Raw genomic sequence first — 14496 nt, forward strand, 5'->3', positions numbered from 1 at the left:
ATAGGGCACAACACCGCTTATGCACATCCTGGGCGTAGAATGATGCGCTTAAATGTAACTAGAGTGCTTGGAGTCACTTCAAAGTTGCATAACTGTAAGAGTTTTGGAAGCGCAACATGTAGCTCATGTCATCCAACAGATTGTTTTGCTCTTTCAGGTATAAAGGTCTGTCCGAAGTATACTTTGGGTTTTAAACTTACACCGAAAAACTTTCTATACTTTATATTTCTATACTAATACACATATACATATATATATATATATAAGCTCTTGTCCTAAAGAGCACGTGAAGCCCTCTGATGCATACTGTCAGCAGAGGCTTGCGCCAAACTCCCGCGGAAATATAAATGAACAAGTATAAACTTTGATAGTGAACGCAAAGCACTCTGGTTTCACTTTAAACAATCGTAAAATGGCAAATGTTCCTGGTTCATACACGCTGCGTTTATGACATGCAGTGTCAAAAAGGAGGAGACGAACGCTTACTCTATTTCTGTGGAGTGATAAAATGATGAAACGAAATCTCAAAGGTTTTGCTCCATGACATATAATGATTAAAATAGCGTGTGAAAGTGAAGGAATTAGGAAAGAAATATTTTACTATTGCATTATATAATAAAATATTATATAAATATATATAAAATGTATATTTTATTTTTATTTAAAAAAATGATACAATATAAGAATTCAAAAAACAAGTGTAAATATAAAATTGACCAAAACTAAAGTTAACCAAAAAGAGACATATTTTTAAGCATTTAGAAATATTTTGATATTTAAAACAATATTTTTCATGTCATTCATAAGTTTTTAAAGCCTTAAAAGGAAATCAAAGCTTATTCCTATTTTATTTTTTTATTTATATATGTAAATATGTAAAAATGAATTAAGGTGTATGAAGTACACATTCAGAAAATAAGTACACCTTAAAAATGAATGACAATTTACATGACAATTAATTGTGAAAGCCCTTAACGAGACAATTAATCGCCACAGCCCTAAAACAGACATTTAATCGTCATAATTGCAATTATTTGTTTGACAATTAATCATCAGACAAATTTCATAATCGTGACAGCTCTAATACACACACACACACACACACACACACACACACACACACATATATATACACTATATGGCCAAAAGTTTGTGGACACCCCCTTCTAACGAATTTGGTTACTCCATTAAATCCAGTCAAGAAAAATCTTAATGTTTCTTTATGTAACTTGGGCTTGGGCTTTGTGTGCTTCCAAATTTGTGGCAACTGTTTGGGGATAGCCCTTTTCTGTTCCAGCATGACAATGCCCCTGTGAACAAAGTGAAGACCATAACGAAATGGTTTACTGTGTCTGGTGTGGAAGAAATTGACTGGCCTGCACAAAGCCCAGACCTGAACCCCACTGATCACTTTGGGGGTGAACTGGAACAGCAACTGTAAGTCAGGCCCCATCGACCAACATCAGTTCCTGACCTCACTGATAGCCTTGTGTCTGAATGAGAGCAAATCCCTGCAGCCATGTTACTACATACAGTATAGTGGAAAGCCTTCCCAAAAGAGTGGAAGCTAATGTTTTGAAATCAAATGTTCTCATATATATATTATATATATATATATATATATATACACACATACACACACACACACACACACACACACACATACATACAGTATATATAATATTTTGTACATAAAACATTTCATGGTTTTTAACCATAGATTCTAAATTCTTCCGTTTAAATTAACTGTGCCATTTTTTTCCGCGGTCAATAGTGAAACCGTATAATCGCGACATTCCTACCCAGTAATGCTAATATTTAATAACCTAATTACTGCTGAAGTAATCAGCTAAATAAATACTGTTATAGATTTGTTTAAATTTAAGGATCAAATTTAACCCTCTATTACGTACTAGGTTATTACATTATAGGATTGTGCCGATAGACGATAATCTCGGGGATCGACGATGGTCAGAGTGGTCGCCAATAGCTGATGCCTTTGATGATGTCTAGATGATATTTGGCTTGTTTTCCCATTAATGTTTTAAATTATTATTATTTTTATTAGGCTATTATTATTATCATCAAATTAACATTACAAATAATTTGCCCCGCGGCACACAGACACGCGCTTGAAGAAACACACTTTATTATATTATTAAGAACAGATGACAGAAAAGCCGTCTATGCGCATGTATGACACGCTATTTCTACCGAGGCGTGCAGGCTCGTGGAACACGCGCATGTAAAAGGTTCTCACTCTTTCTTTGTTTCTGTCTTCTGAATTTTATTTTTTCAAGAACAGTATCATCTATGAGTGCTGCACATGACCTCAGATATCTCAGCTCAGGAGGTGCTGAGTTCAGTTTGTTTTATTACCACAGAGCAGTTCATTGTGACCACAACTCTGCAGCCTAAACTTCTGTGATTAAAACATAAAATAATACAAAAACACGTTCACCTCGAACCATGATTTATATTTCAGTGATTATCATTATTATAATTATTATTTTTACATTTATAATTGTTTTTTTGTCTTCATTTGTGTAAGTACTTTTCCGCCTGCATGTTTAGACGGATCCTCGCCTGACGGTAAATGGAAAGGTGGTTACTTATATATATATATATTATTTTTTGGATCACTTTGTTATTTTAATTCCTTTTTCGTTTAGTTTGGAGTGCAATTTGAATTTAGAAATGTATTTGATAAGTTTTTCATTATTTAAATAAATTAATTTTCAATGCAAAATCACTATAGCAAGAATATTCACCGATCCCTCAGCCCTCACCGATCCCTTTATAGATCCATGTAATTGGATATTGTGATTTTATATATATATATATATATATATCGTGAAGGAGGGAACAAAACGAATGTATTCACACACAATGTATTTTCCCAGACAACAAAATACCCGACCGGTAGAGAATGCGCAGGTGAAGTCGATTCTTTGCCAAAGAGATGTTGCTCTTCACAACTGTTGTAAAGCCATCTTTCAAAAAGTTGAACAACACACATTTTAATTGCACTTAATTTTTTCCAGTTTCATTGAATTTTTTGTTAAAATAAATAAAAAATAAAGTTCAAAGTTTGAAATCAAGGTGTCTTGCTTTATTGTGTAGGCTTAACCCTAATCCTGCTTAACGAAAATAACCCCATAGTACCAACTTGTATCCAACCAGCGGTAATACCATTGTTCACTGGTTTAAACGTGAACACCCCCAAATCTGACAATGGAGAAGATCGCCCAACCCTAATACATTACGTACAATGCACAGGGCTATTTCAACATTATGACAACGCATCAGTGAAGGCACACCAATCTCGCAAATACAGACATTGCTTATCCCTTTCAAATTGGCAGTAAACTTTACAGACATGTACAGTAAAATTTACTCTATAGACATACAGTGGGTCTCCATTAATAATAGGCTTTCTACCACCACGATCACCGCGTGAATGAGTCATTAGCAGCTCAAAACTAAGGGGCGCTATAACCATAGAATTTCAACAGGCCAGAGCTGAATGCCTCAGAGCTATTTCTCCCATCGTAACGACCATTCAGTTGGAGGCAGTAAGGGCAAGTTAAGCTTGGTTTTGCCAACCGCCATAAAAAGAAAACAAAAGAGGAGAAAGAAGAACCACATGGATTTATTTTCTGGGTAAACGTTGCAATGGAGATGCATGATAAAGACTTTACTGCAACATTCAGCGTTCACAAGGACATCCGTGCATTGGAGAGTTATTTGTTTGCATTTATTCATTCACATTTCATTAGAAATAATTTGTGAGTATTTTAATACATATGTACAGACTTTATTAGCGAGCATCATTAGACCGCATATTGAAAACATAGATTTGATAACATTAACAATGGTGTTACTACAGTAATATGGTGTTAATATAGTAACAACTTTTAATTTTGCGGTTACAATTATTTTACTACAAAATACCATGGTGATACTATGGTTATTTTATCTGTAGAGGACATCAGGACAGATCCATGTTCCAATCAGTTAGTGCATCATTTAGAACTTTAGAACCCTTTTAACACTTTAAGACATTTTTCAAGAAACTTCTTTTTAACAGTCATACGTTTTAAACACCAAGAGCTTAGGCGATTCACACCTTAACTTCACGGGGGGAGGAGGTGTTTAAATCCTTTGTTTGAGCTGAAAAGGTGCAGTGGGGACTCACATGTTGCCAAGCAAGAGCATGATCGATTACATTAGCAACATACAGTTGTGCTCAATTTTGCATACCCTTGGAGAATTGGAAATATATGTACTATTTTTAAAGAAAACATGAGTGAGCAGGCAAAACACATTTCATTTCTTATGGGATTCATATTCAACTGTAGGTTATAACAGAATGGCACAATCATAAAGCAAAACATGGCAACAATGAAAAAAATTAAATGACCCCTGTTCAAAGGTCTGCATACCCTTAGTTCTTAATACTGTGAATTGCCCCCTTTAGCATCAATGACAGCGTGCAGTCTTTTGTAATAGTTGTCTATGAGGCCCCAAATTCTTGCAGGTGGTATAGCTGCCCATTCATCTTGGAAAAAATGCCTACAGGTCATGCCAAGTCTTTGGTCGTCTTGCATGAACCACACGTTTGAGATCTCCCCAGAGTGGCTCGATGATATTAAGGTCAGGAGACTGTGATGGCCACTCCAGAACCTTCACCTTTTTCTGCTGTAACCACTGGAGGGTCAACTTGGCCTTGTGCTTAGGGTCATTGTCGTGCTGGAAAGTCCAAGAGCATCCCATGCGCAGCTTTCGTGTAGAAGAATGCAAATTGTCTGCCAGTATTTTCTGATAGCAAGCTGCATTCATCTTGCCATCAATTTTCACAAGATTCCCCATGCCTTTAGAGCTCACATACCCCCAAAACATCAGTGAGCCACCACCATGCTTCACAGTGGGGATGGTATTCTTTTCACTATAGGCCTTGTTGACCCCCTCTTTATGGTTGTGACCATAAAGCTCTATTTTGGTCTCGTCACTCCAAATTACAGTGTGCCAGAAGCTGTGAGGCATGTCAAGGTGTTGTCGGGCATATTGTAGCCGGGCTTTTTTGTGGCATTGGCGCAGTAAAGGCTACTTTCTGGCAACTCGACCACAACCACACCATCTTTTTCCAGAGCCTGTATTTCTCCTGAGGTTACCTGTGGGTTTTTCTTTGTATCCCAAACAATTCTTCTGGCAGTTGTGGCTGAAATCTTTCTTGGTCTACCTGACCTTGGCTTGGTATCAAGAGATCCCCGAATTTTCTACTTCTTAATAAGTGATTGAACAGTACTGACTGGCATTTTCAAGGCTTTGGATATCTTTTTATATCCTTTTCCATCTTTATAAAGTACCATTACCTTGTTACGCAGGTCTTTTGATAGTTCTTTTCTGCTCCCCATGGCTCCGTATTTAGCCTGCTCAGTGCATCCACGTGAGAGCTAACAAACTCATTGACTATTTATACACAGACACTAATTGCAATTTAAAAAGCCACAGGTGTGGGAAATTAACCTTTAATTGACATTTAAACCTGTGTGTGTCACCTTGTGTGTCTGTAACATGGCCAAACATTCAAGGGTATGTAAACTTTTGATCAGGGCCATTTGGGTGATTTCTGTTACCATTATGATTTAAAAAGGAGCCAAAAAAACTGTGATAATAAATGGCTTCATATGATCACTATCAGTTTTTTGCATGATCAGTCATATTTTCAAAATCAATGCCAAAATTTCACAATTTCTGCCAGGGTATGCAAACTTTTGAGGACAACTGTACATTGAAAAAGTATATTTACACTAATAACAAACAAACTCAGTAGGGCTTTATTAATTCTGGCCGTTTGTTGTTCATTCAATTACTGATTGATTTTTTAATGTCGCATAATATTTGGGAGCAGTGTTTCGACGAGAAAGAGGCACTCAGATTTCATACAATGTCATAATCTGACAAGACCATCATATTGTGAACGTGATGCACAAGTTAACATGGTGTTAACATTGCTTGATAATATGCACCATTTCACACCGAATAAAGAAACCTCATTTGAACATAAAGATGCTCACTACTGTTATCGCCGCCTAATAGTTCAAACTGATAATGCTGTGTGAAGTTGCACTGATCATTTTGTTTTTGAACCAGATCGAATCTCCTGCCTCTAAGTTGTTTTTTTTTTTTTTTTTTTTTTTTTTGTGTCATTCTGCCGCTCCAGCTAATTATACCACTTATTTTCATTTGTACACGGATGCCAACATTATGTGGCAAGTTTATTCAAACCCAGTTAAACCATAACACCGGAGAATGACGTAGAGGAAACCCATACAATAATGTTTAACACTATTGTGAACTAGGGCTGGGCGCTAGGATGATGTTATCAAATATCGACGATGTCTTACAAAGATCCCGATTCCGATACTCACTACGTTTTCATCCAAGGATTTTTTGCAAAAAAAGTTTTAGCGCTTCAAAATTGAGCTGATGGAAATGCAAATTATCGCTAAAATTTCACAAGTTTCGACATAATATTTTTCCGTTTGACTCTAACGCATAAACTCTATGTCGATACATCAAATGTCGCGAAAAACTGGTTTGGAAACACTTTGTCGAAAAAATTGGCATTAACGCAAAAATGTAGTGTCACATGACAGAATTTGCCCCAATCGTTAGCCTGTGTTAATCATGACGACAAGGTATAGGATCCTTGAAAGCCAATTTATTGTATGTGATTATGGATTGATCTTAACAGCATAAAGATCCGATCACTGCAAACATGACACTTCCAGGAGTACCAACACAAATATCTCGTATCATGCACATGGACAAGTGCACGGAGAACAAATTAATGGCCACTGTTTGTGATTAATGTAATCGCGGTAGCCATCCGTTTATTTATTAAAGTTGCTTTTTCACACCATTCAAAATAATAGACAGCAGTCATGGAATTAGCCAACAATACAAAAAAATATATAATTTCTGTGCACAAAGATGTTTTAAATTAAAAATACAGAACACGAACATATAGCACAATTCTATCAAATTATTGTTTAGCTTTTGAAAGAATGCTGGCAAAATTCCCTATATTAAATAAAATAAATTACCAAACAAAAAACACATTCAATTAAAAATATATATTATATATATTTAGACCTATATATGCCTTTTCTTTACACAAACTTAAATTGGCCGTACCCTATTCTGTAGACGAATAAAGTCGGCTGAATGACATTTTCTACACTTCAAGACTATAAACTATCAGAACTATTTGTCCAATGAGTTCACTTTCAGAAAACCAGCTTTTGAACCTTTTAAAACTTTTACATTTTTTAAATCTAACCCTCTTTACGTCGGATCGCATTTGCTGAGCTTCTTCAGAAAATGTAAATTGCATTATGACGCTAAAATTAATTTTAGATGAAAATCAAGTTCAGTTGGTCGTTAAAAGTTGCTGGACAAATATGCGGGACATAATGTGGTTGTGATGGCGATGCTTTAGATTAGATGATTGTTCAATATAGCCTATATAGCCTGAATATCAGGAACGTATCATGTGTAAACCCTGATATTACACCGCATTAGTTTTTCTTTAATAGCTGTGCATGCAGCATATACACATGGATGGATGGTCCTAATACAAAGACTGAAAGTTTCCCCAACTACTTGGTGCAGGTTTCCAGCTTGAACAGGGCCGTGACTATTCGTTTTCAGGTCGGAACCAATGGCAATTTGCAATAGGCGCAACATTAGGACCAATATTACAGTCATGTCAGAAGGACAACTGCTCCCTTTTGATTGCAATTCCTCATCTTCTGATTGCATTTATTTGTGAAATTAAAATGACAGTTAAGCTGGTTAATTTCAATGAATTATCTCAATACTCTCCCCATTTTACCAAAACTTCAGAGGAAAAACCTTAGGGACATCTGGCAGGCGAATTAGCGATAAACACACATTTCTGAATGGAAATGGCTTCGGGGCAGATTTATTTTGCGCTAAACCAAAATGCGACAGTGTTTTTTTAGGCATGACGTCATCACGCACACCATTTTTATCGATAAAAGGCCATTTGAATGTAAACAGGCAGAAGACGGCAAATTTCGCTAATTTTTTTTTACACATTTTCACTTTGTCGATAACAAAATAGCGCGGAAAGTGGATGGAAACTAGGCTATGGTTGACAATATTGGCAAATGGCAAAACCATGAATCTGGGAAGTCGCCAAATATATTAAACCATAGCCCACGGCGTGAAACTAGCACCCGCTACCCGCAAAAGGCATCGAGGCTGAATCCAGTTCACAAGCTCCTCGTCCAAATGTATTTCATGCACGGGTAATTTTGCTCATCTACCCGCAACAGGAGGGCGACCTGGAAGACGTCTCGGAGTGACACATGACAAGAAATGCTGTTAGTCACAAAGAAACGCGCTTGAAGAAACACACTTTAACAGACAAAAGAAATGCAGTAAATTCTCGTGTCTGATTAGCTGTTTGTTCAGAGTTGTGCAGCATGAGCCTGTCATGTGGAACAAGCTCATGTAAAGAGTTTTCACTCTTTTTTTTTTTTCTCTGATTCGTCTGAAAACTGTTTGGAAGAATAATGTTGTTTATGAGAATGCTGCAAATTATCTCCTTTCATCTCAGGAGTTGCTGCGAGTTTAGTTGTGAATACAACTCTGCAGGTTCAGTAATAGATATATTTGTATTAAAGAAACAAAGACAAAAGTGATTAAATCAAAGTAATACAAGACACATTCACCTTGAACCTCAAATTGAGTTCTATTTTATTTTCTTTAGGCAGCATTATTACCAAAACACAATACAAACACAAATTCGATAAGAACACACATTTGGCAGCATTATTTTGGGAACACAAGGGAATTTATTATGCTTATTTATTTATTAAAGCAAAATCAATAAAACAAAATAATTCACAGACCACCGGCATGGGGGTTGACGATATAATCGTATATCACAATATTTTAAGGTGATTACTGATAAAATAATTTTTACATATTGCCCAGCCCTATTGTGAACTACACTTACGCTATTGTAGGCTACTGTATAATGTAATTAAGTTGAAGAATAAACTTTATCATGAACGCTGCCACCCTATGCGACATTCAAGCAATTTTTTCTTCAATTAATGCGCTTACTAAGCTATAACTTTAATGCTGCCATTAATTTTGCATTGTTAGATCACCTTCTACTTATCAAAATGTAAAAAATACAATACAAATAATAATATTAACAACTGAAGCATAATAACTCTCACTTTCTTCACACTACTAAACAATGATGACAAAAGTGGCCCTTTGCGCCTCCTGATGGTGATTTTGCAAACGTGTCTCATGTGTGAGAATTAAAATTTTTCACGCAGCAGTATTCCCCGCGGTAGTAAAGCTCAATCTGGTTGCTTGCTTACTGTATGTCTGAAAAATGAATCCCGTCCAACTAAGGCTCAAGAAACGTACCCAATCAGGGTCAAGCGAATCCAAAATCAACCTTATTATGCAGGGCAGTCCTTGTGAATGATAAGTCAACCAGGTGTTCAGGCAACGCGCCTGGTTTCGATTTTGGAAATATAACGTTTTGCACATCCCTACTACTGTATGTGTGTGCATGCAAAGATCAGTCTCCCATTGTTCTTCTGTGATTCTCCACAGCAGTTCCCCATCAAAAGTAAACATGTCTCCTGCAGCTTGCCAATTCTTTAGCCAGCAGGAGGTTGTGAAACAGTCCAAGCAACCCACAGCACAAATAAATAAGACAGTAGCCAGGGATGATGGGGAAAATACCCCATGTAGAATTACACACAGAGCAACAGCTCCTTTGGCCTCAGGCAGTTTTCTAGAAGGGAGGGAACATTCATAAACAATTTAGGATCCAAAATGAAATGCATCGGATAGGACGGCACAACTCTCTCAAGTAGATTTGTTTAAACTCTTTTAGATTCGTTTGTCTCAAGAGTTTGCTGGTTTTTGCAGGTTATTTGTCCCCGATTATGCTGACACATTTGGGATGCGTTTTCAGATTGAAAAGACTAATCCAGTCCTTTCTTAAATAGTCCTGGCACAGATGCAGGTCTAACACCTACAGAAAAGGCCTGGGAGAAACCCAGACAGAAACATCTCACCAGCAGCAGCACCATCCTGCAGCAAATGACCTCAATTTGCATAATATGGTGATTGCGCTACTTCTTATGAAATACAGTAGCAGTCACAGGTTTGGTCACACTTAATTTATGTTTCTCATGATTTTAAATACATTTTGACCTCAAGGCTCATCCTTAAATGCCTGAAATTAGTTTTGTATGCCAATATAAACCGTTCCTTTCTATGAATGTCTTTTCAAAACTAATATTTGAATAAACAAAACATTTTGGTTTCCAACTTACATGGGTACTCCTTTAGTGTTGTTCAAAAAGCATCTCAGGTGTCACCTTATCAAGCTGGTTAAAAGAATGCCAAATCTGACTACTAAAATATAAGGTGGTTTTTATTTGTTAGTTTTTAATTCCCTGGATGATTCCCACACATGTAATTGGTTTTATTTAAACATTTTAATTACTATTATTTTAATATATAGAAAATCATAATAAAGAATGGGTAGGTGTGTTCACATTTTTGACTGAGATTGTTCACTCACTGAACACTTTGTTAGGAACACTATGGTTCTAATAAAATGCCAGATGTGGTCTTCTGCTGTTGCAGTCCACTCGCCTCAAGGTTCGATGTGTTGTAAATTCTGAGATGCTATTCTGCTCGCTACAATTGTGCAGAGTGGTTACATGAGTTACCGTAGCCCTTCTGTCAGCTCGAACCAGTCTGGCCATCTTCCGTTGACCTCTTTCATCAACAAGGCATTTCTGTCCGCAGAACTGACGCTTACTGGATGTTTTTTGTTTTTGGCACCATTCTGTGTAAATTCTAGAGACTGTTGTGCGTGACAATCCCAGGAGATCAGCAGTTACAGAAATACTCAAACCAGCCCGTCTGGCACCAACCTTCATGCCAATGTCGAAATCAATGAGATCACATTTTTCCCCCATTCTGATGGTTGATGTGAACATTAACTGAAGCTCCTGACCTGTATCTGCATGATTTTATGCATTGCACTGCTGCCACATGATTGGCTGATTAGATATTCACATGAATAAGTAGGTGTACAGGCCTTCATAATAAAGTGCTCAGTGAGTTTATATGTGTAGTCTGTCTAGTTTCTAACAGTTTTTCATCAAGCCAACTTCAAGTAGTTGTAACCGCAATAATTAAATGTTTTATCACCAGAGAGAGAGAGAGAGAACAGTAGTTAATCACTATTTGTCGAAAAGCGAGTCTTGCTTTAAATCGAGAAGCAAAGCAATGCTTCAAACTGGACAGGCTATTTTTCTTGGTGTAAGTGTGTGTTTGACAGCATGGTGACTCCATGACAGTGAGGAATTTCCCTTCAGCAAACTTAACATCCATCATCAGCGGTCTAGGAACGCTCCAGAGCATCTTAACCAGGATACCGACTGGCCAACTGAGACCATTGCAATTCCCTTTTATTCATTCACACACCCTCTGCAACCTATATAACACAATTTTCTCTTGCCGACTCTCTGCACCTTTATTTTCTCTGACTAAACCTTGTTCTCTCTGCTTTTCACTCAGGTGGACCTCAACAGCACTTGGAGTTCATCCCTTCATGGGTGAAAAGCACTGGACGAATTTGCTTAACCCTCTATTGCATGCAGTATGAAAGCAAAAAAATGTCTGATTCCCTTTTCTTGCATAAAATGGACCTTATTACTAAAATGAAAAGCTTGATTTTTGCCTCAAGTCAACACTGTGTGACAATGTAAAGAAATTAATTAAGGACAGGTACTTTATATATTTAAATATTTGTAGTTAACACTGAGTGACTATGTCAGAATGCTAAAAATGTTGGAAAAAATATTTAAAGAATAATTCTTAAGAACAATGTGGTCGAAAAAAAAAAAAAATTTTTTTTTAATGAAATATATATCCTCTTGAGACCAGAGCATGACTGCTGTGTGAATTTTCCATTTCCCTTTTTGATTTGTAACTAGTAGCACCTAATAAACAAACTAATGAGCAAATAGTTTTCCTAAAAATGTATGTTCACATTTGTGGACAGCAGGACTAAGTTGTGAAATTTTAAATAATACCAATTTATAGAAAGTAAAAAAATCTAATTGTTTATTTTCCCAGGTTATTAATGTTTCTGAGACATTACAGACATGCACAGTAAATACAGGATTTGTAATGAAAACCTTGTTCTATTGTACACATAAGTGTACAGTGTGTTTAGCAGCGTGGCGTTTTGCAATTGATCCCTTACATTTTTAAAATGGCATATCAGATGAAATTAAAGACCTTAATCTTTTGACTCAAACAGATTTCAATGTAAAAACTTAAGGTTTCTATCCAGTTGTAGATTTGTTGGCATTGTTCTGAAAGACAAAGTCCACTGTGATTGGCGCCATGTTGTTTTGTCACGTTGTTTTGACTGTCGAAAGTGTAACCCTGTACTTACAGCCCAGAGTCTCCTGAACAGAGCTCAGTCGGTTTAAATTAAAATTAAATTATATATTGCGTATAGCAAAGCCAAACTACAATGTCCACACATGTGTGCGCAGGGTCGCACAAAGATATATACTGATTTCCTTAAGACAATTCTCCAGTGCATGTAGGCTACATTCAATTTATATGTCTCGATCACCATTTTAAATTGTCCCATGCCCTCATTATCCATTTTATTGGCATCTTAAATGCCTAATGTGCTTGAAAAGTAAAGAAAATGGGTGTTACCTTGAGGCATCTTCACACAATAGAGGGTTAAAAAAAAAAAAAAAAAACTTAAACAGGTTAGAACTTCATTGACAAGAAGGGCTTCCAGCTCTGCTACAGTTTATGCCAGGACTTTCATATTTATTTATCAGTTCCATATAAAACCTTTGTCTTTCAATGGTAAGCAGTTCTTGCACAGACAAGTAGGAGAAAGACTTAAGAAAGCTCCAGGTGTATGTCTTTCCAACCATTCAGTGTGAACTTTAAGCTACATTTTGTTGTAGTACTTCAATATTTGCAATGTCCAAATGTTTGTGTGGTTTTGAAAATGACTGCAGCATGAAATTGGGTTAGCAACTAATACTGAAAAGTATCTGCAGGCATAGTCTTACCTTGAATTTGGAATATGTACTTATTTAGAGGTTTTAATGCTTTTGTTTCTCTATTACTATGGGTTATTCATACAAAAAAGAATAAACAACTTAAATTAACATACTGATCCTTGCATCAAATGACATCTGATAGCCTGTGAAAACTAAGCTGATGTATTTAGTTATATTTTCATGTAGGTTATGGGATTAACAGTATTCTACCAGGTTTTGCGCACTCCCACTTTAAACAGACACCTGCTTGGCACGTCAAGTGATTTCAGTCTACTTTGAGATTAATGTTAAAAAGGATCAACGTTATTCATGCATATTAAACCCTTACAAAAATTCCCATAAACATAGTTTCTTCCAAAATGCCATAGTTAGACAACAATTACTGTTTCTACTCAATAACTGTCTACTTTAAACGGTGCAAGAAGCTTTTAGAATATTTGTCATTTTTGGAGGACTTAAGAAGTTCCCTTAATATTGTAGAGACAATAACTGCAGTAACTGGTATTTAGGGGGAAAATATGGTTACTATGGTAATTTGTTTAAACAAAATTTGTTCTCAAAGTTCATACACACAGTAGCTTATTAGTCAGAAGTGCATAGTGCAAACTATGTGTGTCCAATTGATATTTTTAGTTTGGTTTAAATCAAGTTTAGCTTAAATAAATTAGCGAACAGACACGTGCGACTGATCGTAAACGGCCCGCGTGCGATTATTGCTGAAAGTGCGCGAAGAAAATAGTAGTCAGAACAATTATGAAACAGCCACCTGCTGAATACTGTAAGAACGTATTTCAAGTAACCAATACCCTCAATCGTTTTAAAACAGTCTTACCTGATGCAGTGTGGCCCGTTGATATGTATTTCCTTCCCAAAGGGTATGAAAAGAAAACGGGTAAAAAATGAAAGCGGAACTGACGGTTAAAATTTAAACACGAGTTTGCCGCGCTGGTTACGATGTATGATCTACGCCGAATGCATGAAATCGACAAACTTTAACGCGTTCTCTCAGCTGGAAGAACGAAACACCTGAGAAGTCAGGCGGAATTTAATGGCTTCAAATCAACTTTGCAACCCAGTTTGTTCAAAACTGGTGCCAAAAGACATAGCGCCGTTTTTACCTAAAGTTTTACAAATGAGGTTCCTACATCCACTGAAAACTTTGTGCCTCTCCCACCTCGGCGCATTTCAAGCACATCAAATAAAGGGACTCCAGTCAAGAGGGAGTTGAGGTTTCTGGTTACCTGACTGTCTCAGTTCCTGTTTATGAGGCCAACCCACTCCTGGTAAGAGGTCTCTCTCTCTCTCTCTC

The 14496-nt window shown here is 36.7% G+C and overlaps 1 protein-coding gene across 1 annotated transcript in view; it reads right to left on the reverse strand.

Annotated features, from left to right (window-relative positions):
* Positions 1 to 14175, reverse strand: part of LOC127446649 (paralemmin-1-like) — a 99388-nt gene extending 85213 nt beyond the window's left edge. The window contains exon 1 of the mRNA XM_051707753.1: positions 14020 to 14175. The gene's annotated coding sequence lies outside the window, so the exon portion shown is untranslated. The remainder of the gene's footprint in view (positions 1 to 14019) is intronic.
* Between the last annotated feature and the right edge of the window lie 321 nt (positions 14176 to 14496).

Source organism: Myxocyprinus asiaticus, chromosome 9, assembly GCF_019703515.2.
Source record: "Myxocyprinus asiaticus isolate MX2 ecotype Aquarium Trade chromosome 9, UBuf_Myxa_2, whole genome shotgun sequence".
Classification (NCBI taxonomy): domain Eukaryota; kingdom Metazoa; phylum Chordata; class Actinopteri; order Cypriniformes; family Catostomidae; genus Myxocyprinus; species Myxocyprinus asiaticus.